Source organism: Suricata suricatta, chromosome 11, assembly GCF_006229205.1.
Source record: "Suricata suricatta isolate VVHF042 chromosome 11, meerkat_22Aug2017_6uvM2_HiC, whole genome shotgun sequence".
Classification (NCBI taxonomy): Eukaryota; Metazoa; Chordata; class Mammalia; order Carnivora; family Herpestidae; genus Suricata; species Suricata suricatta.
The window spans coordinates 118443-138658 of NC_043710.1; the positions used below are offsets into that span (position 1 = coordinate 118443).

The window sequence follows — 20216 nt, forward strand, 5'->3', positions numbered from 1 at the left end:
CCTGGGCCTTTCGCAGGCCCACGTCCTCCTCCCGTCAGAGGCTTGAAGGGCCCCGGCTGTCCCCACCCCGGCCCTGCGGGGGCGAGTGTGGCCCAGGCTGCGCGTGAAGCAAGCGGCCCCCTTACCCGGCCGCCCCAGGGCCCCAGGGCCCCCGCCCGGGAAACGCCTCGGAAACCCTTCTTGCCGCGTGGACTTTCGGTTGGTGTCGGACTCGGTCTGGGCGCCAGTCAGAGCTGAAGGGAAGGAGCAAGGGAAAAGTTACTCAAACCAGTTCATCAGCCAAAGTCTATGATGTCACATAATAAAACTCTTTGTCTTTAGAAAACCCTTCTCTTTGGCCCTCACGGTGTTATTTTTGACTGATTCTCCACCATGCTTCCAGAATATAAGCTACAGTAGACAGGGAGGACAGAGTGGTCTTGAGCAGGTGGACTTGACCCCATCCAAGCAGACCTAGAGGTTGCACCATAAGACGCAAATGACATTGGCAGAAAGCCTCCAACAAGGAGCCGGTGACATGTCGCACAAAACACCAGCCAGGGTACGCCAGGGGCCCAAGGACACATCTGTAGAAACGCATGGACAGAGGCCTAACCACATGCATCTCAGTCCTAGGCTGGTGGCCCTTCACTCTGGAGAGAGAAAGTGTTGACAAGGGTTTACACAACAGAGTGGCATTCATTCCACAATTACCAGACACGCAATGGCAGGACCATGGGACAAAAAGGCAGGAGGACCCTAGGGGCTCGAGGGAGCTGGTGACCGGTTGGCCTGAGCCTCGTGGCCTGGGGACCTTGTTGGGTGCTCTGTCCTGGACATTAGGCCTGGCTACAGGACACGTTTTGGCCAATGAAAAATAAAAAAACCTGAAGTGAGCAGTGTTTTGAAAGCGTTTGTATATGGGGTTTGCCCTCTTGTAACTCCGCAGTAGCCAAAAACATGCTTTAGGAAGGCGGCTCGCCTCTAGCCAGCGCCAGCCCCAAGGCAAAGCCAGGACTGTGTTGCAGGATTCTCACACAGAGGGTCGTGACCCTGAGGCTTTTCTTTGCAGAAAGCAACTTTTATTCGTGCGGGGCACCGCTCAGCTGGGTTCGTACCCAAAGAACTGAGCGGCCCACATCACATAGCTTAGTTTCCTTAATACATTTTATATTTCTCTGTCTCCCGTATATGCTAACACACACACATGCAGTCTAATCGAGTTGTCTCAGTTCACAAGGTCATGGGGGATGTAGGCACCTGGGCGCACATCCAGGTGACCTTGAAGTCTTCTCTCTTCTTCTCTCTCCTTAGGGAGGGGTCCCTACCACAACTACTGACCCACAATGTGGCACGCCAGAAGTAAATGTGTATCTTCCTGCGCTACTGAGGCTTTTGTTAAGTGGCATTATTTTGCAATAGCTAAAATCGTATTTAGAAATACAAGCTAAAATGAAACAATACACGTAATGTGAAAAGGCAGAATATGAGGATCATAACCCAAAAATGGCAATAATTATATTAATGTGATGGCTCAGGTCATGATCTCACGGTTCGTGTGTTCTAGCCCGGTATCAGGCTCTGTGCTGGCAGCTTAGAGCCTGGAGCCTGCTTCAGATTCTGTGTCTCCCTCTCTCTCTCTGCCCCTCCCCTGCTTGCTCTGTGTCTCTGTGTCTCTCAAAAAAAAATAAGAAGATTAAAAAAAGATTTTAGAGTCTAAATATGTGACTTTAAAACACATTTATTGAAAAGGGACAGAAGATTTTTATTTGTTTTTTTTCAGGCGGCCCTGGCGGCTGCGTACTGGCTGTGGGATGGGAAGTGAAGCCCCAGCGAGTGGCAGCGGCGGGGCTGTGAGGAGCAGCCAGGGGGAGGCGCGGCGGCAGCTGGTCGGTGAGCAGCTGGAAAGAGCGAGCCAGGAAGCACCTGCAGGCCCTGCAGGCACGGGCGGTGGCTTCACCATGGCGATTCGCAAGAAGAGCACCAAGAACCCCCCGGTCCTGAGCCACGAATTCATCCTGCAGAATCACGCGGACATAGTCTCCTGTGTGGCGATGGTCTTCCTGCTGGGGCTCATGTTCAAGATAACAGCAAAAGCCTCTATCATTTGTGTTACTCTTCAGTACAATGTTACCCTCCCTGCAACAGAAGAACAAGCTCCTGAATCAGCATCCGTTTATTACTATGGCATCAAAGATTTGGCTATGGTTTCCTTCTACATGCTAGTGGCGATAATTACTCATGCCATAATTCAAGAGTATGTTTTGGATAAAATTAATAGGCAAATGCACTTCTCCAAAATGAAACACAGCAAGTTTAACGAATCTGGTCAGCTTAGTGCATTCTACCTTTTCTCTTGTATTTGGGGCACATTCATTTTAATATCTGAAAACTACATCTCAGACCCAACTATCTGTGGAGGGCTTATCCCCATAACCTGATGACATTTCAAATGAAGTTTTTCTACATAGCCCAGTTGGCTTACTGGTTTCATGCTTTTCCTGAACTCTACCTCCAGAAAACCAAAAAAAGAAGATATTCCTCATCAGCTTGTCCTCTTTCACATCGCTGGAGCTTATCTTTTAAACTTGAATCATCTGGGACTCATTCTTCTGGTGCTGCATTATTTTGTTGAATTTCTTTTCCACATTTCCCGCCTGTTTTACTTTAGTGACGAAAAGTATCAGAAAGGGTTTTCTCTGTGGGCAGTTCTGTTTGTTTGGGGAAGACTTCTGATTTTAGTTCTTTCAGTACTCACTGTTGGCTTTGGGCTTGCAAGAGCAGAAAATCAGAAACTGGATTTCAGTGCTGGGAACTTCAATGTGTCAGCTGTAAGAATTGCCGTCCTGGCATCCATTTGCATCACCCAAGCATTCATGATGTGGAAGTTCATTAATTTTCAGCTTCGGAGGTGGAGAGAACATTCTACTTTTCAGGCACCAACTGTGAAGAAGAAACCAATAGTGACTAAAGGCAGGTCTTCTAGGAAAGGAACAGAAAATGGTGTAAATGGAACAGTAACGCTCCCCGTAATAGAAAAGAAAAATCTTCATAATGAATTATAATCTAATTGATTAATATCCCCAAAGAAATCTGCTTTTTACTATATCTTTCAGCACTAGAGATTTTTTCTGTCCTTGAAAATAGTTTGTGCTCTTTAATTCTTGCTATTGTACTGTTTCATGCATTTTTTTAAAGGGCATTTGAGGGAAGGATGATTACTATGAGTGAAAATAATATTTAGCTTAGACTAAGCTACCTGCCTTCAAAATAGTTTAGGGACCACCACCATATATTTTATTTTGTTTTTTATCTTTGAATGTTTTTCTAATGATTTGGAGAGATAACTATTTACGAAAATTCTACATATCAGTGATAAAACTTCTTGCTCTCACCAATTTTTTATATTAGCGAGATGACCTTTTCCAGCAAGGTCATATTTTTTAAGTTCTCTTTGAGGGTAAAATGGAAATACTATGAAGTTGGAAGTCAAACTTTAATATGTTTTCAAGTGTTCTCTAATTTTTAGGAATTTTTGTAGTCTTTACACCTGGGAAAAAAAGATTTGTAAATTCGCTAAAATAATTGTGTGCTTTATTATATAGGTAATGGTTGTTAATGTCATATCCCATTTAAAAAGAAAACATACCGTTGGTTATGATGTGTGGAGATTTATTGCCATATATGTTGAATCAAAATGTATGAACTTAAAAGTACATGTGAAGGAAAATGTTTCTTGTGTATTTTCAACCCTTATAAACTGGAAATAAGAAAATCAAATATTCACTATAAAGAAGCAAGTTGACTATAGCCTTTTTCGATACATTTATTAATAATGATTCATAATGGGGCTTGTTTGGTATGCACAGCATCTTAGAAAAATACTGTTTAACGTGCAAACCCGTTTTAAAAATAATGCCTACTTGATTTATATCTATAAAAAGAATGTTAGGCAATTATATTTGGAAAACATTTTCTGCACTAATCTTAAAGAAATCGAAAATTGAGTTGGATAAATAGTCTTACAAAGGACAGTGCTTTATGTTGTAACTATAGCTTGGTCCCATCTCTAATTGAGAAGCATTTGTCTGTATAAAACATATTTTTGGATAAATATATATATAAATATGTGTGTATCTCTACAGAAAGCCTCTAAAAACATTTGAGTAAAACATTTGGTTCCCTTTTCTATAATTATCCTTAAAAATTCTTACAGCTGTATTTGGTGTTTTGTTGTCTTCACGGTACCTATACTGCTCCTTTTGGTGTTCACACCTTGTTCTCCATTTCTCACTTTTGTCACCAGCTCATGTTTGTGCCATTTTTAGTATAAAAGTTGCAGGCTTGTTCGGTCTGCAGTTTGATAAGTTGCCATGCTGCTAGAAAGTTGTGCTTTCTATTTCCAGCTGTTTACTTACTTCCTGGAAAAAGTAGTAGCTCTCTGTAGCATCATGGAGTTTCAGTGGAACCAAATTTTTGCCATTAAAAACTGGCATTATATTGACCTATATCAATCCAAATAAATTTTTTACTTACACAAAAAAAAAAAAAAAGAAAAGGAACAGAAGTAGAAACAGATGAAAACACAACCAAGTGTAAGTATTTAACCCAAATCCCTCAGGAGTTGATAGAACCACTCTGATAGGGGAAAAAATACAAGTGAAAATTCAGTAATATTATCACACATCTGAACCAGACAATAAAATAATTGACGTAACTGACCCTATGAAACAGTACATGTATGTGTGGGATGCAGTGCTTGAGATCACATACACAGACTGATACAGACACACATGGGTGTGTGTATTACAAACAGGGGGTATATTTTCACGGAACTGTTACAAGGATGCATTTGCTAAGTGTTAAGCAACTATAAAACAATTTCAAATATTTAAATAATTGATAGCATGTTTTGTGATCAGAGTGGAATTAATCTACAAACCAATAATGAAAGATAAAATAGGTAAGTAGAGACACATAACAACATGTCACTCAGTACTCAGCTGTCAAGTAAGACACCAGAGAATGAACTAGAACGTTTGAATTGCATGGACTGAACATGAATAGCAGGTGCACACGTAGAAATAAAACGCAAAGAAAAAACGAAAGTTGCCGTTGGGCAGGTAACAACGTTTAAAGTTTTTAGGATGTTATCATTGCCAGAAAATACTTACATGAGCCACATATATGGGGATTTAATAAGTCAGGTTATGGTGTGTTCTGTAGGTTGAGCATTAAAAGTACAGGAAAACTGCACAAAAATCATAATGAAACAAAAGTGGAACAATGAATTATTTATTCAAAGTAAGAAAGAGGGTTAAAGAAATGCACAATAAATAAAAGAAAGTCAAATAGTAATACGTTAAATTTACTTGAATTCACTGAATACTAGAATTGATTTAAAATAAAAACTTTAGGGGCGCCTGGGTGGCTCAGTTGGCTAAGCGTCTGACTTCGGCCCAGGTCATGATCTCACAGTCTGTGGGTTTGAGCCCCGCATCGGGCTCTGTGCTGACAGCTCAGAGCCTGGAGCTTGCTTCGGATTCTGTGTCTCCCTCTCTGTCTGCCCCTCCCTCACTCGTGCTCTGTCTGTCTCCCTCTCTCTCAAAACTAAATAAACATTGAAAAATTAGTATAGTAACACTAGACCACATAGACCTTAAGGGGAAAACCATTACGAAGGAGATATTTCAGGATGGAAGAGAAAACCCACCCCAAGACATATCATATTCAAAGTGGAGAGGTATTGAATACAGCCAGATTATGGGGCACCTGGGTGGCTCAGTTGGTTGATCGTCCGGCTTCGGCTCAGGTCATGATCTCATTGGTCATGGGTTCGAGCCCCGCATCGGGCTCTGTACTGACAGCTAGCTCAGAACCTGGAGCCTGTCTTCAGATTCTGTGTCTCCCTCTCTCTCTGACCCTCCCCTGCTCACGCTGTCTCTCTCTCTCTCTCTCTCTCTCTCAAAAATAAATAAAACATTAAAAAAAAAAAAAGAAAACAGCCAGATTAAAAAACCAGTACGTAAACCAATATGCCTTATCTACAGAAAAGACAATGTTGAAAGAAGAAGAAAATCCACTTACCTGGAATTCCACATATAGTGAAATTATTCCTCAAAAGTGAAGATGAAATGTATTTTCTCAAACAAAAGCAAGGAGTTTGTTTGCCAGCAGACCTACCCTGTGAGAAATGTTAAAAGAAAAATTTCAGGCAGAAATAAAAAGCTATATAGGCGAGAAACTTTCATCTCCGTGAAGAAAGTACATCAGGGGCGCCTGGGTGGCTCCGTTGGTTAACCGTCTGACTTGGCTCAGCACACAATCTTGCAGTCTGTCAGTTCGGGCCGGCATTGGGCTCCGTACTGACAGCTCAGAGCCTGGAGCCTCCTTCAGATTCTGTGTCTCCCTCTCTCTCTCTGACCCTTCTGTGCTACATTTTGTCTCTCTCTCTCTCTCAAAATTAAATAAAAATTTAAAAAAAAGAAAGCATAAATAGAATAAATGAAGGTAAAATAAAATATTATTTCTTGTTCTTAATTGAATGAACATTAAGAATAGTTATTAGCAGAGTGCCTGAATGGCTCAGTCAGTTAAGCATCTGACCCTTGGTTTCCGCTCAGGTCTTGATCTCACAGTTTGGGACTTTGAGCCCTGCATCTATGCTGACAGTGTGGGGCCTGCTTAGGATTCTCTCTCTCCCGCTGTGTGCCCTTCCCTGCTTGCATTGCGCTCTCTCTCAAAATAAGTGAATAAACTTAAAAAAAGGAAGAGTAGTTACTAGGTTACTGTGATAATAGTGACGATGTATTTGGTTATTATTGCGTGCAGAAGGCGAGGCACAATGAATGGCGGCAATGTTCTGAGGATGGGGAGGGAGGAATCAGGAACACTTCGTATGAGTTCCCTATACCGTCTGTGAAGCAGTATCTGTTATTTGAAGGTGGACATAGTTACAAATGTATATAGGGTGCTTTCAGCTAAAATGTTTCAGTAAAACACACTTTCTGCTCCACATCCCCTCTGCCGTAAAAGCAAGGGGCAAAGGCAAAACTTGTAAGAATAAAACTTTTTAGAACTCTGGAAATTAGCAAAATGCTTGCACTGTCTGGGTAGGACTCAGTCAATAAAAACTGAACTTGGGGCACCTGGGTGGCCCAGTCGCTCAGGTGTCCAACTTCGGCTCAGGCCACGATCTCATGGTTTGTGGGCTCGAGCCCCATATCGGGTCTGTGCCGCTGACAGTGCAGAGCCTGCTTGGGGCTCTCTCTTTCCCTCTCCCTCTCTGCCCCTCCCCTGCTAGTGTGCTCTGCCTCTCCCAATAAATAAATAAATTTAAAAAATAAAAGAAAAACTGAATCTTTATAAGAACAGTGAGCTTTGTGGTGTTTTAACTTTCCATACTCCCATCAACCACTCCCACCAACTTCAGTAAGTTAAAACCGTTGTCCCTGAAAATACAGCTGGCAGTTATTTTACCGCAAAATGAGCCTCTGCAGGGGGAGCAGAGACTTGCAGTTGAGGACAGCTAGCTATGTCCACACAGGCAAGGTGCCCTTCTTCCTTCTGGGAATGCCCAGGGCTGCCCAGAGCGTGGGGTGGCGAGAGCTCCTCCTGCTGGCCAGGCTCGTGAGTTTCACAAAAGCCAACAGACCCCCAACCCTCCCAGGTGACCACAGCAGGTCTGGAGCTCCTTCCCAGGGACCTGTCACTATTGGAGCCCTGTGATGATCCCCTGGGAGACACTAGTCACAGTGGTCTTCTCTTTTGACCCAACTCAGAGTTGGGTCACAGTGTGGACACATTTCCTCCATGGACGTTTGTTTAAAAACTTCAGGAGCAATTGTTTAACATCATGGCTGCTTGAGGCTGTACAGAGTATTGGGGGCAAACAGTCAGCTAACCAGAAAGCTTCAGAGGAAAAGCTGGGGATGAGATGTCCATAGGAGGCTTTGAAAACTTCCAACAATTCTAAAATGGGCAAAGGACTTGAATCAACACTTCTCCCAAGAAGATAAACAAATGATCAGCAAGCACATGAAAATATATTCAGCATCACTGGTCACTAAGGAAATGCAAATCAAAACTACAATGTGAGGGGCGCCTGGGCGTCTCAGTCGGTGAAGCTGCCAACTTCAGGTCATGATCTATGGTTTGTGGGTTCGAGCCCCTCATCAGGCTCTGTGCTGACAGCTCAGAGCCTGGAGCCTGTTTCTGATTCTGTGTCTCCCTCTCTCTCTGACCCTCCCCCGCTCACACTCTGTGTCTCTCTCTCAAAAATAAGTAAACGTTAAAAATTAAAAAAAAAACTACAATGTGATACCACTTCATACCCATTAGGGCGACTGTTACCATTAAAACAGAAAATAGCACGTGTTGATGAGAGTGTGGAAGAAGAAGAAGTCTCATGCCCTGTTGGTAGGAATGTAAAGTGGTGCCACTGCCATTACCCCTAACATAGAGTCCACATGTGACCCGGAAGTTCCACCCCAGATTTACCAAAGAGGAGTAAAACCATGTCCACACAGAAGCTTACACACCGTGGATATGGCAGCATTATCCCAAAAACGGGGACAGCCCAAATGCCCAGCAGCCGATGAAGGGATAAACACATATGATACATACACCTACTGGAATATCACTCAGCATAAAGAGGGACAAAGTCCCGACATGTACTGCAACTTGGATGAACCTCAAAAACATGATGCTCAACACAAAAGGTCACATACTGTGTGATTTCTGTGGTATCTCTGGAACAGGCACCTCCATAGAGACCTTTCTAGCAGGTTAGTGGTTCTCAGGAGATGGGAGAAAAGGGGAGTGGAGACTGAATACTTAATGGGTACAAGATATTTTTCTGGAGTTGAAGAAACAGTTTTGAATCTAGAGAGAGGTGGTGGTTGCACAGCATTGTGAACACACCAAATGTCGCTAGATTGTTCACTTTCAAAGCTTAGTGTACGTTGTGTGAATTTTACCTCAGTGGAACAAAAACAAACAGACGAAAATCGACAAAAGCTCCAACATATTCCTGGGATTCCAGAAGCCAGGAACATGTGTACGGTTATGTTCATGTACAGGAAGGACCTGACAGGGTCCCGTGCTCTCACCAACGTGCAAGCAGGAAGTGCAGGTGGAGGCAGGCTGCTCTGTCTGATTGATTGCTGCTGGCAGGCCCCACCACGTGCCCAGACCCCTTGACCAAGACAGGGGCTTTACTGGTTTCAGAAGCTTGAGAAATCTCTGTCCAAACATTAGCTCACCACAGATTTCATCAAGGACATCTGTGGTCACATAGGACAAAGCAAATAGACTCAACAGAATTGCTTCAAAGAACAGGACCAACACCAGTAATAACAAAAAGGAGGAAATAGTCTCCCTGGGGAAGGAGTGAATCTGGTTTCCCAAGTTGCCAGATTATGTTAGTTTAAAAGTCCACTTTTGTGAAAAAGAAATAGTAAAAGTCCAGTTTTCAACCAAAGCATCATAATAAACGCAAGTAAACAAGAAACTATGGCCCATACACAGGAAAAAAAAGAGTAGTCAATAGAAACTGTCTCTGGGGAGGGGGGCGCCTGGGTGTTTCAGGTGGTTAAGCGTCCGACTTCAGCTCAGGTCATGATCTCCTGATTCGTGGGCTTGAGCCCCACATCGGGCTCTGTGCTGACAGTTCAGAACATAGAGCCCGCTTTAGATTCTGTCTCCCCCTCTCTCTGCCCCTCCCCGTTCATGTTGTCTCTCCTCAAAAATAAATAAACATTAAAAAAAATAGGGGCATCTGGGTGGCTCAAGTCAGTTAAGCGTCTGACTTTGGCTCAGGTCATGATCTAACAGTTCATGGAGTCAAGCCCCAAGTTGGCTCTGTGCTGGCAGCTCGAAGCCTGGGGCCTGCTTTGAATTCTGCATCTCTCCCTCTCTCTGCCCCTCCCTTGCTTGCTCTCTGTCTCTTTCTCAAAATAAACATTTTTCTAAAAATTAAAATAAAGTATTTTTAAAAAGAAAGAAACTGTCTTTGAGGTACCCCAGATATTGTAATTGCTTTAAAAAGAAAAAAGACTATAAATCAGCTATCTGAAATCTGTTCAAAGAACTACAAGAAACCATATCAAACAAAGTAAAGTATGGTCAGGAACTCTCACTAAATCGAAAATAGATAAATAGATACAAGTCATCAAAAAAGAGATCTAAGTCATTAAAAAAGAAACAAATAGAAATTATGGAGTGGAAAAGTATTCCCCAAAATAAAAATTTCACAGAAGAGGTCAGAAGCATATTAGAGGCAGTAGAGAGAGTCAGTGACCTTGAAAGTAGGTTAATGGAGATAATCCTGAAACAGGAAGAAGGAGGAGAAGGAGAAGAAAGAGGATGAGGAGGGGGGAGGAGAAGAAGAAGGAGGAAGGGGAGGAGGAGGAGAAGGAAAGGGGGATGAGAAGGAGGAGAAGGAGAAGGAGGAGGAGCGGAGAGGAGGAGAAGGAGGAGTGGGGAGGGAAGGGCGAGGGGAAGGAGAAGGAAGAGGAGGAGGAGGAGGCCCCCGTAAACCCACTAACACATGCGTAATGGGTGCCCCCCCCCCAGAAAGGGAGGAGTAATAGAAGAGGGGCAGAAGGACTGGACACTTACCAAATGTGGTAAATAAAACATCCAATAAGTTCAACAACTCCACAAAGGGTAAATGCAAAGAGATCCAACCTGGACACAACACAACCAAATCCTGAGAGAAAACTCAGAGAATTTTGAAAGCCCTAAGACAGAGGGAACTCATCCAGTACAAGGATCCCCAGGAAGATCGGAAGTGATGCTCCATCCTAACAATGAGGACCAACGGGCAGTGGCATGACACCTCACAGTCAATCAAGAATTCTAAGTCCAGCAAAAGTAGCTACACAGAGAAGGAGAATTCAGACATTCCCAGATAAACAAAATCAGAAATCAGTCTAGGCAAGCAGAACTGGCCTACAAAAATACTAAAAGGAGTTCTTTAGGCTGAAATTAAAGAACAGTACACAGTAACTCAAATTCACAGGAAGAAGTATAAGCATCCAAAGAAGTAACTATATTTGGAAATATAAAAAAACAGTATAAATGTATTTTTGTTTGTAATTTTTTTCTGACTTAAAAGGCACCTTCATTAATAAACATCATAAATCTGGTATTTATATCAAATACCATTATATGCAATGAATAAAGATATCATATGTGTGATGAAAATGTCACAAGAGGAGTGAATGCAGATGGAGGGATAAAATTTTTGGATATTATGGAAAGTTGGATTGTTTCAAGCCAGTTTATTATAAGTTAAAATGCTAATATTAATCCCCACAGCAACCCCTAAGTAACTTGCAAAAAATATAGTTAAAAAAAGGAAAAGGAAATTAAATGGCAAATACTCTATTTTATACAAGTAAGAAATATTCTTCTATTGAGAAATAGAAAAATAATAGAAAATAAGACACAGAGGCGCCTGGGGGGCTCGGTCAGTTGAGCATCCAACTTCGTCTAAGGTCATGATTTCACATTCATGGGATCTAGCTCCACATCGGGCTCTGTGCTGACAGCTCAGAGCCTGGAGCTTGCTTCAGACTCTGTGTCTCCCTCTCTCTTTCTCCTCCACCCTCCTCCCCATCTCGTGTTCGCACTCTCTCTCTGTCTCTCAAAAAAATAAAATAAAGCGTTAAAAAAAAAGAGACACAATGCATATAGAAAAAATGTCGAATTCAAGTCGCATTTACCTTAGTGATCATATTAAATGTAAATGGGTTAAATGCTCAATCAAAAGACAGAATGGTGGAAGGGCTAGAAAAAGAAAACCTTGGTCCAAATAAAAAGTCTACAAGAAACATCCTTCAGATTGGACAACACACATAGGTTGGGAAGATACATACCCTGAAATCCGTGGCCAGGAGAGGCCTGAGCTGGCCAGACTGATGGCAGACAGCAGAGATATTGAGGTAGTTGTCACAGGGTGTAATGGGGGGCATTTTATAATTAAAGAAGGATCAATGCGTGGACAAGACATAAGAATTATAAACCACAATGCAAGTTGGTACATTTACAGATGGCATGGCCACCATCATGTGTGATGGAAGGCTACAGCTTATTGTCCCCTGATCGGGACGTCCCTGAAAGGGACGAGGAAGGAGGCAAATAAGCAATCAAGTCAGTGCCAGATGTTATGGCCGACAACAGGCCCATCTTCCCATTTTACAGATTAGGGTAAAGAACTGAACTCTGTGAATCTCTTGTCTCCCAGAAACCCCAAATTATGGCACAAGATCACATGTGCCTCTACACACACTAAAACCATAACACAAGGCTCACAAAGATCCTCCTTGTCCCCTTCCAGGTTCCAGAGACCCCTGATCCCCAATAAGGCGCTTCTTAGACACACAAGGTGGGGCTCCTGAAAGAGGCGCTCAGTGGGACTATCACCTTACTTACCAGCCTCAGGCCGCAGGCCTCGTAACTCAGGCGCCATAGTGGTTTCCTTAAAGAAGCTCGAGTTAAATGAAATGGAAGAAGGCACATTTCAGTCATCAGTCAAATATCAGGGGTGAATTGTGATCAAGAGTCTGATTTCATTTTTTGATGTTTGTTGATAGCTTTAAGCCTCACCTTCCCTCCTCTCTGCCCCACATCAAGCAAGCTAATAAGAAGGCCTGGGTGCCCCCTCCTCTGGTGGTAGAGGAAAGTTCAACCCTTCTGTGCCGCGTCATGCCCCACCCAGTCCCTAAACCACCATAAAAACCCTGAGCAGCCTCCTTGCTCTGCTCTCTCAGGCCATTTTTTTGGACCTGCTGGGACCACCTCACTCTCCGCATAATTTCATCATTATAGGAGAAATACACCTCGGCCCAGCCTCGTGGTGAATGTGTGACTGCATCACATTCAACATTTGACTCAAAAGTTATGGTGTGTGGGGGACCATTCTGATCCTATTGGGCAGTCTCTCAACCAGCACACACCTACCAGACTGAACGTAAGAAAACACACTGTTCTTGGGGCGCCTGGGTGGCTCCGACGGTTAAGTGTCCGGCTTCTGGCTTTGGCTCAGGTCATGATCTCACGGTTTGTGGGTTCGAGCCCCGCGTCGGGCTCTGTGTTGACAGCTAGCTCAGAGCCTGGAGCCTGCTTCCGATTCTGTGACCCTCCCTCTCTCTCTGACCCTCCCCTGCTCATGCTGTCTCTCTCTGTCTCTCAAAAATAAAAACATAAAAAAAAAAAAAATTAAGAAAACACACTGTTCGGGGCGCCTAGGTGGCTCAGTCGGTTAAACCTCCGACTTCGGCTCAGGTCAGATCTCACGTTCGTGGGTTCGAGCCCCGCATCAGGCTCTGTGCTGACAGCTAGCTCAGAGCCTGGAGCCTGCTTCCGGTTCTGTGTCTCCTTCTCTCTCTGCCCCTCCCCCTCTCATGCTCTGTCTCTCTCTGTATCAAAAATAAAATAAAACATTAAAAAAAAATTTTAAAGAAAACGCACTGTTCTTACGCACACACGAAAATATTCTCTAGTTGGAACACATTAGGTCATAAAACAATTCTCGATAGATGCAAAAGGATTGAAATTGTACAAAATATATTCTCTGACCACAATGAAATATAATTACAATTCTATAACAGAAGATAAATGGGGAAATTCACAGATGTGTAATATAGACAGCATATCCTGGGTAATGAGACACAAGACGGACTAGAAAGCACTTTGAGATGCATGAAAATGAAACCCAAATGCACAGACACTGTGGGAGGCAGGGCAAGCAGCTCCTGGAGGGACCTTCTCCAGGAAGAGACTCCTACTTAAGGAGGAGAAAATGTCAAATCTATACATGGCCTTTCACCGTAAGAAACTAAGGGAAAAAGAGCAAATGAAAAGGAAAGCTGGCAGAAGGAAGGAAATGGTAAAGGTTAGGACAGGCGTGCAGAAAATCGACAAAACCAAGGGCACCTGGACAGCTCAGTCAGCTGAGCATCCAAATTTGGCTCGGATCATGATATCACGGTTCGTGGACTTGAGTCCCACGTCTGTCTCCGTGCTGACATCGCAAGCCTGGAGCCTGCTTCGGATTATGTGTCTCCCCCTCTGCCCCTCCCCGCCTTGTGCTCGGTCTCTCTCTCTCAAAAATAAATAAACATTAAAAAAAAAAGAAAGAATGGGGCACCTGGGTGGCTCAGTTAGTTAAGCAGCTGACTTCAGCTCAGGTCAGGATCTTGCAGTTTGTGAGTTCAAGCCCCATGTTGGGGCTCTGTGCTGACAGCTCAGAGCCAGCAGCTGCTTCAGATTCTGTGTCTCCCTCTCTTTCTGTTCCTCCCCTGCTCATGCTCTGCTTCTCTCTCTCTCAAAAGTAAATAATAAAACATTAAAAAAGAAACAATAAAATAAAATAAAGAAAACCGACAAAACCAAAAGTAGATCTTTGAAAAGATCAACAAAATGGACAAACTTTCAGCTAGACGGATTAAAAAGAAAAAAGGCTCAGATTTCTAAAATCAGACATGCAAGTGGGGACCTTACACCCAATTTCCAGATATAAAAGAATTATAAGAACGCTATGAACAGTTGTTCACCAGCAAGTTGGATAATCCAGATGAAATGAACAGAATCCTACGAACACACAATCTACAAACTGACGCAGAGGGACTGGAGGATACAGAAACTCAACAGGAAAAAGACAAGAGACCCCATTCAAAATGGCAAAGGGTGGGAAGAGACACTTCTCCAGAGAAAACGGACAAATGCCAGTGAGCACCTGAGAAGATGCTGAGCCTCCTGACCACGGGGTAACACTAGAAAACATCACAATGAGATTCCGTTTTTCATTAGGATGAGAATTTGTTTCTTTGTCCTTGACTTTTGATGGGTTGACTATGACGGGTCTAGGGTGTGAATCTCTTTGGGGGTCATTCTTCGCATTTGTGTAGCTTCTTAGACATGTGGATTAATGGGGATTTTTTTCATCAAATTATGTATGTTTCTTTTTTTTAACACTTTGTTTTCGAGAGAGAAAGATTGAGAGAGACAGGGTGAGCAGGGGAGGGTCAGAGAGAGAGGGAGACCCAGAATCTGAAGACAGTTTCCAGGCTCTGAGCTAGCTGTCAGCACAGAGCCCAATGTGGGGCTCGAACTCACGAACTGTGAGATCATGACCTGAGCGAAGCCGGACGCTTAGCCGACCGAGCCCCCAGGCGCCCAAAATTATGTAAGCTTCGAGCCATCCTTTCTTCGAATGCTTGTTCTGTGCTTTCTCTCGCCTCTGCCCTGGGATCTCTTCATGCCCTTGTTGTACCGACCACGCTGTCCACACCTCCGAGAACCACTCCGTCTGTCTTTATTGTTTCTCTTTCCGTGCTCCAGGCAGGATAATCTCCACCACCCGCCTTCTGCTCACCCGCTCTTCCTTCTCCTGGGCCCCCTGTGCTCGCACCCCCGCCTGCGGATTCTTCATGTCACTCACAGCGCTTTCCAAAATCAGAATTTCTATTTGGGTCTTTTAAAAATGTTTTCTCTCTTCATAGTCTCTGTTTAGTAAAACACTATTCTTGTTATTCCGCTTTACTTATCAGACAGGAGTTCTGTGGCGTTTCTTGATTGTATTTATTTTTTAAAACTTTTTTAATATTTATTTTTAAGAGAGAGTTATACAGAGTGAGTGGGAGAGGAGCAGAGAGAGAGGGAGACACAAAATCTGAAGCAGGCTCTGTGCTGAGAGCACAGAGCCCAACATGGGGCTCGAACTCATGAACCGTGATATCATGACCTGAACTGAAGTTGGAGGCTCAACCAACTGAGCCCCCCAGGCGCTGCATCTTGATATTTTAAATCTCTGTCTAGTGTGCCCAATGTCTGGGTCCCTCGGAGACAGCTTCTGCTGAATGCTCCTTTGGCATGTAAGCCATGGATTCATGATTCTTTGACTGAGAATTTCAGTTTGAAAACAGGACATTTTTGTTGTTTTTTTTTTTATGTTTATTTAATTTTGAGAGACAGAGAGCGAGCACAAGTGGGGGAGGGACAGGGAGGGGTACAGAGGCTCTGAAGCAGGCTCCCAACACGGGGCTCAAATCCACTACCGTAAGATCATGACCTGAGCTGAAGTTGGAGGCTCAACTGACTGAGCCACCCGGGCGCCCCTAAAACCAGACATTTTCAATAACATAATGTAGCAGCGCTGGAAATCAGGCCCCCTGCCCAGCAGGCTTTGTGGCCCACAGTCTTTGGTCTGTTGCTGTTTGTTTAGTGGTGTTCTTGCCCTGATTTGGGAGGCCTGTGTCTGTGCCGGGTGTAGACCCCGAGTTTCTGTCCAGTTACTTGTGTGGTGAGCTGATGTGCGCACAGAGATTACATGCTTGGAACCAATAAATCTTCCAATGTTTGCCGAAGGGTTTGGGGGCTGGGAGGGGGCACGCCTTCAGTTCTCCAGCAGTTTACAGGTCTGCCCTGGTTTTCCCTTCCTGCGCATGCAGCGCTTCAAGGTAAGCCTGAAGTGAGAAATATTTTATTAATATATTTATTTACATTAAAATGTATAATCCCTATGGAAAAGGATGTCCTAAAAAAAACAACAAAAAAAGGAAAAGGATGTCCTGAGAGAGACGCTAAGCTAAAATGTGAAAATATTAACGAAATGACTGGAAATGATTCCTGGGTGAGTCCGTATAAGGAAGACCCCAGGCCCCAACAGGAGTGCTCGGCCTCCCTCCATGTCTGCCCTGGGGTTGGGCCTTGTGCTCAGCGGGTCCTGAGTGCCCCGTGCGCCCAGCATCCACCTGGCCACCTTGCAGAGGTCTGTCCCCGGAGCTGCAGCTCAGGGAGGCCGGGCAGCATTTTCTGACTCCAGAAACACGTAAGTCACCTAACCCACTGCGACGCCTTCCCTGGGACTAGCAGACCCAGCCCCAGCAGGAGCGAGTTCTGCGGCAGGGAGGTGGCCCATCGGGTCTGCGAGGCTTTCATCAGCCTGGGCCGGTTCCCACCAGTTTCGTGCAAATCAACCACTTTGGAAACATCTGAGATGCTCTCAGGCAGCAGTAAGCACCAGACAGAAAAAGCTGATGACTTCCTGAACACGGGCCATGATTCCTAGAGAGCCCCACCTACAGCAGTGAAATTCTCACCCGATTCTGAAACGTCACCTGAGAACGGAAGAACCCCAGGTATAAAGCAGGGAAGGGTCATGGTGGCCTCAGTGTCTGTCTCAGAATCTGGGGAGAAGAAGCATGACCCTCGGGGGCGGGGGGGCCTCCCTTCAGTGGGCCCAGGAGTCTGCAGCCACAGCTCGGTGCAGTGGTCAGACCACAGAGAAACGCCTCTGAGAAACTCCTGGGGGAAAGGCTGCCAGCATGGCAGCGTGCGCTGGCACAGTTCCCAGGGAAACAGGTGAACGTTATGTAAAATAACCATGTAAAACCTCTGGAAAAGGGCCCAAAGATGAGCAGCAAGTGAAGAAACATCTATGAAAATTTAGAGAGAAAGGTAAGCCTGTGCCATAGGAACCAAGATTACACCCTCCCTCTCCTTCCCTCTCCCCACCAGGTCCTCGAGGTGCGGACTCCTCTCCGCCCTGGAGAGGCCAGACACAGGGCTCCCTCTGCCCGCTCCCAGCCAGAGGCCAGAGGGCATTATCCTGGGAGGGGGAGGACTTCTTTCTCATCCTGCCCAGCAGCCTGCAGAGCACGCGGGAGGCTGGGTATCCCTTCGTCGGCCCCGCCCCCAGCTGTGGAACGTGGGGACCCCGACTGTCCTGGCTCTGAGTCAAGAGGTCGAGGTTCTTCATGCCAGGAGAGGCAAGCTGCTTTCCCCTCCACTGAGCGCTCAGCACCTAGAGGGGGGTGGGGGTGGGTCCCTCACACAGAGGCTTGCCTTTGTTCCCACCTGAAGCTCCAGAGAACTCTCAAAAATCTTGCTGGGGGGGGCTCCTGGGGGGCTCAGTCAGTTGAGCATCCGACTTTGGCTCAGGTCATGATCTCACGGTTCATAGGTTCAGGCCCCACATCAGGCTCTGTGCTGGCAGCTAGTTCAGAGCCTGGAGCCTGTCTTCAGATTCTGTGTCTCCCTCTCTCTCTGACCCTCCCCTGCTCATGCTGTCTCTCTCTCTCTAAAATAAATAAAAACAGTAAAGAAAAAAAAAAGTCTTGCTGGGGAAGAAAAGCCAACCGTAAAACAGAGGTCCTAATCTCTTCTCCAAAAACTGGCTTCATCTGGATTAGAGCATTAAATTCAAGCCCAAGGGCACTCTAAAAAACAGAGGAGGCTGTGGTGACTGACAATTGAGGAGACTTTCAGGGACTCAGTGAAGATACAGTCTCAGCTGTAGATTGGCTCATATGCAGGGATGAACCACGGAAAAAACAGTCTGAATGAATCCTCTGGAACCGGAAATAATATCAAACACTCACATCAGAAGCCAGTCCTTCAAAGGGGGCAGAATTTCATTGGATTGATGTATAGAGCAATTTATACAACAGGATATGCTGGAGCAATAGCAAGATCAACGAGCAGTTAGGGGAGTTGGCTGGGTGTTACCAGGAAGCCGCCACAGGGGTGCGCGGGGTGACTGGGCCCCGGCCAGCCCGCACCTCGCTGAGCTAGTGCGGGGGTGGGGGAGGGGCGCATGTATAACCTAACCCAAATAGACGCTAAGCATTAAACAAGCAAATAGCCATCACGGGTCCTGGAAGGGAGAGGCTGGCACCCAGTGTTACCACACAGATTATCTGAACTGTACTGTTTCCAACAGACACTTAGGAGGCAAGCAAAGAAACATGAAAATATGGCCCCTCTGCCAGAGAGAAAGCAGTCAGCAGGGACCGTGTGCGACAGAATCAAATGTTGGCTTTAACAGGAAAAGACTCGAAACAACCCTTATAAATATGATCACGGAGCTAAAGGAAAGATGCTTAAGGAAGGGAAGAAAGATGCAAGGCAATATTATAGAAAGTGGAGAACACCAAAAAAAGTTGTAAATTATTTTTTAAAAATATGGAAAATCAGTAGCTGAAAAAGGCAGTAACTGAAATTTAAAGATCCAACGAACAGACGTCTGGTCTGTTGTGGCATAAAGAGCCTGCAGGTTTTCACTCTTGGCTTCACAACAGGAAATAAGATGCAAAAACTGAAAACCACGATCTCGCCTCTGCTGTCTGCAGCCGCAGCCCCCAAGCTGGAGGCTTAGGTGAGAAGGAGGGCTCGCTTAACAGAACCCGGAGGGTCCTGATCCCATGGAGGACCGAGTGAGAACCAAGTCGCAGGAGCAAAACTCTGGCAGCCGCAGGGGGCTGAGAAAACCACGTGCTCAGAGTGAAGAACACAAAAAGCCCCTCACACTTGGGCAGGGAAGGGACGGGAACATTCTGAAGTACGCCTGGAGTATTCTGTCCTCCTTAGCAAATACCTGGCCTCAGGAAGAGCCTCCCCAACGCGGGGAAGGGAAATACCCAGCCGAGCCCTGTTGCCTTCCTTCCCACCTCCACGGGGAAAGAAAGGTCCCAGCCAGGGGCCGGCTCCTGAAAGAGGACAGCGGGGCACCGGATAGAACGCCTCCCCCAGAGCAGGCCCCGGCGCCCCCGGGACCAGAACTGGAGCTGAGCACGGGAAGCTGACAGCCTTGTCCGGGCGTGCGCAGCTGAGAACCAGAGTGCTGCAGCCTTAGGGAACACACTGGCAGTGCTTCAGATATTGAAACATAGAATCCACTACTAGACTCTGGAGGAGTGAAATACTCATTATTAATAGTAGCCAAATAGTGGAGACAGTTTAAATGTCCAGCAAGTTGCTACTGGATGGGAAATGTGGTATCTCCATAAGACAGAGTATTATTTGGCCATCAGAAGGAAAGAAGTATTGATAGGTACTAAAACAAAATTATGCTTCAGAACATTATTTGAAGTAAAACAAGCCATTCACAGAGGACCACACAATACACAATGCCATACACATCACATGCCAGATGAGGAAAATAAGAGAGATGCCGAAGAGATCAGTGAATGCCAGGAACTGGGAAAGGAGGAAGTCGGGAAGGACTGAATGATCCATATGGGATTCGGTTTTTGGGTGACAAAAATGTTCTGTCATTAAACATTAGTAATGGCTGCACATCAAGAATGTAGAAAAAGCCGCTAAATGATATGCTGTAAAATGGATAAAGCAGCAAATTGTTTTATGAATTTTACATGAATAAAAAATCAAGTAATATAAAACATGAGTTACATAAATGATAGCAACAGAAATTAACGATTAGGCAATCA

General features: G+C 45.0%; 1 long non-coding RNA gene and 1 pseudogene across 2 annotated transcripts; one reads left to right on the top strand and one right to left on the bottom strand.

Moving 5' to 3' along the window:
• The window catches only part of LOC115306002, an 8870-nt pseudogene extending 4338 nt beyond the window's left edge, over positions 1-4532 (top strand).
• Positions 1705-6354, bottom strand: LOC115306005. 2 transcript variants are annotated; one of them, XR_003915125.1, is made up of 4 exons: positions 6067-6354; positions 5154-5230; positions 2738-2961; positions 1705-2118 (listed from the first exon to the last, which is right to left on the bottom strand). It is a non-coding gene; the product is annotated as an uncharacterized LOC115306005 (long non-coding RNA). The 2 variants fall into 2 exon arrangements; XR_003915126.1 differs by having other exon boundaries at positions 2738-2922; positions 6067-6353.
• Between the last annotated feature and the right edge of the window lie 13862 nt (positions 6355-20216).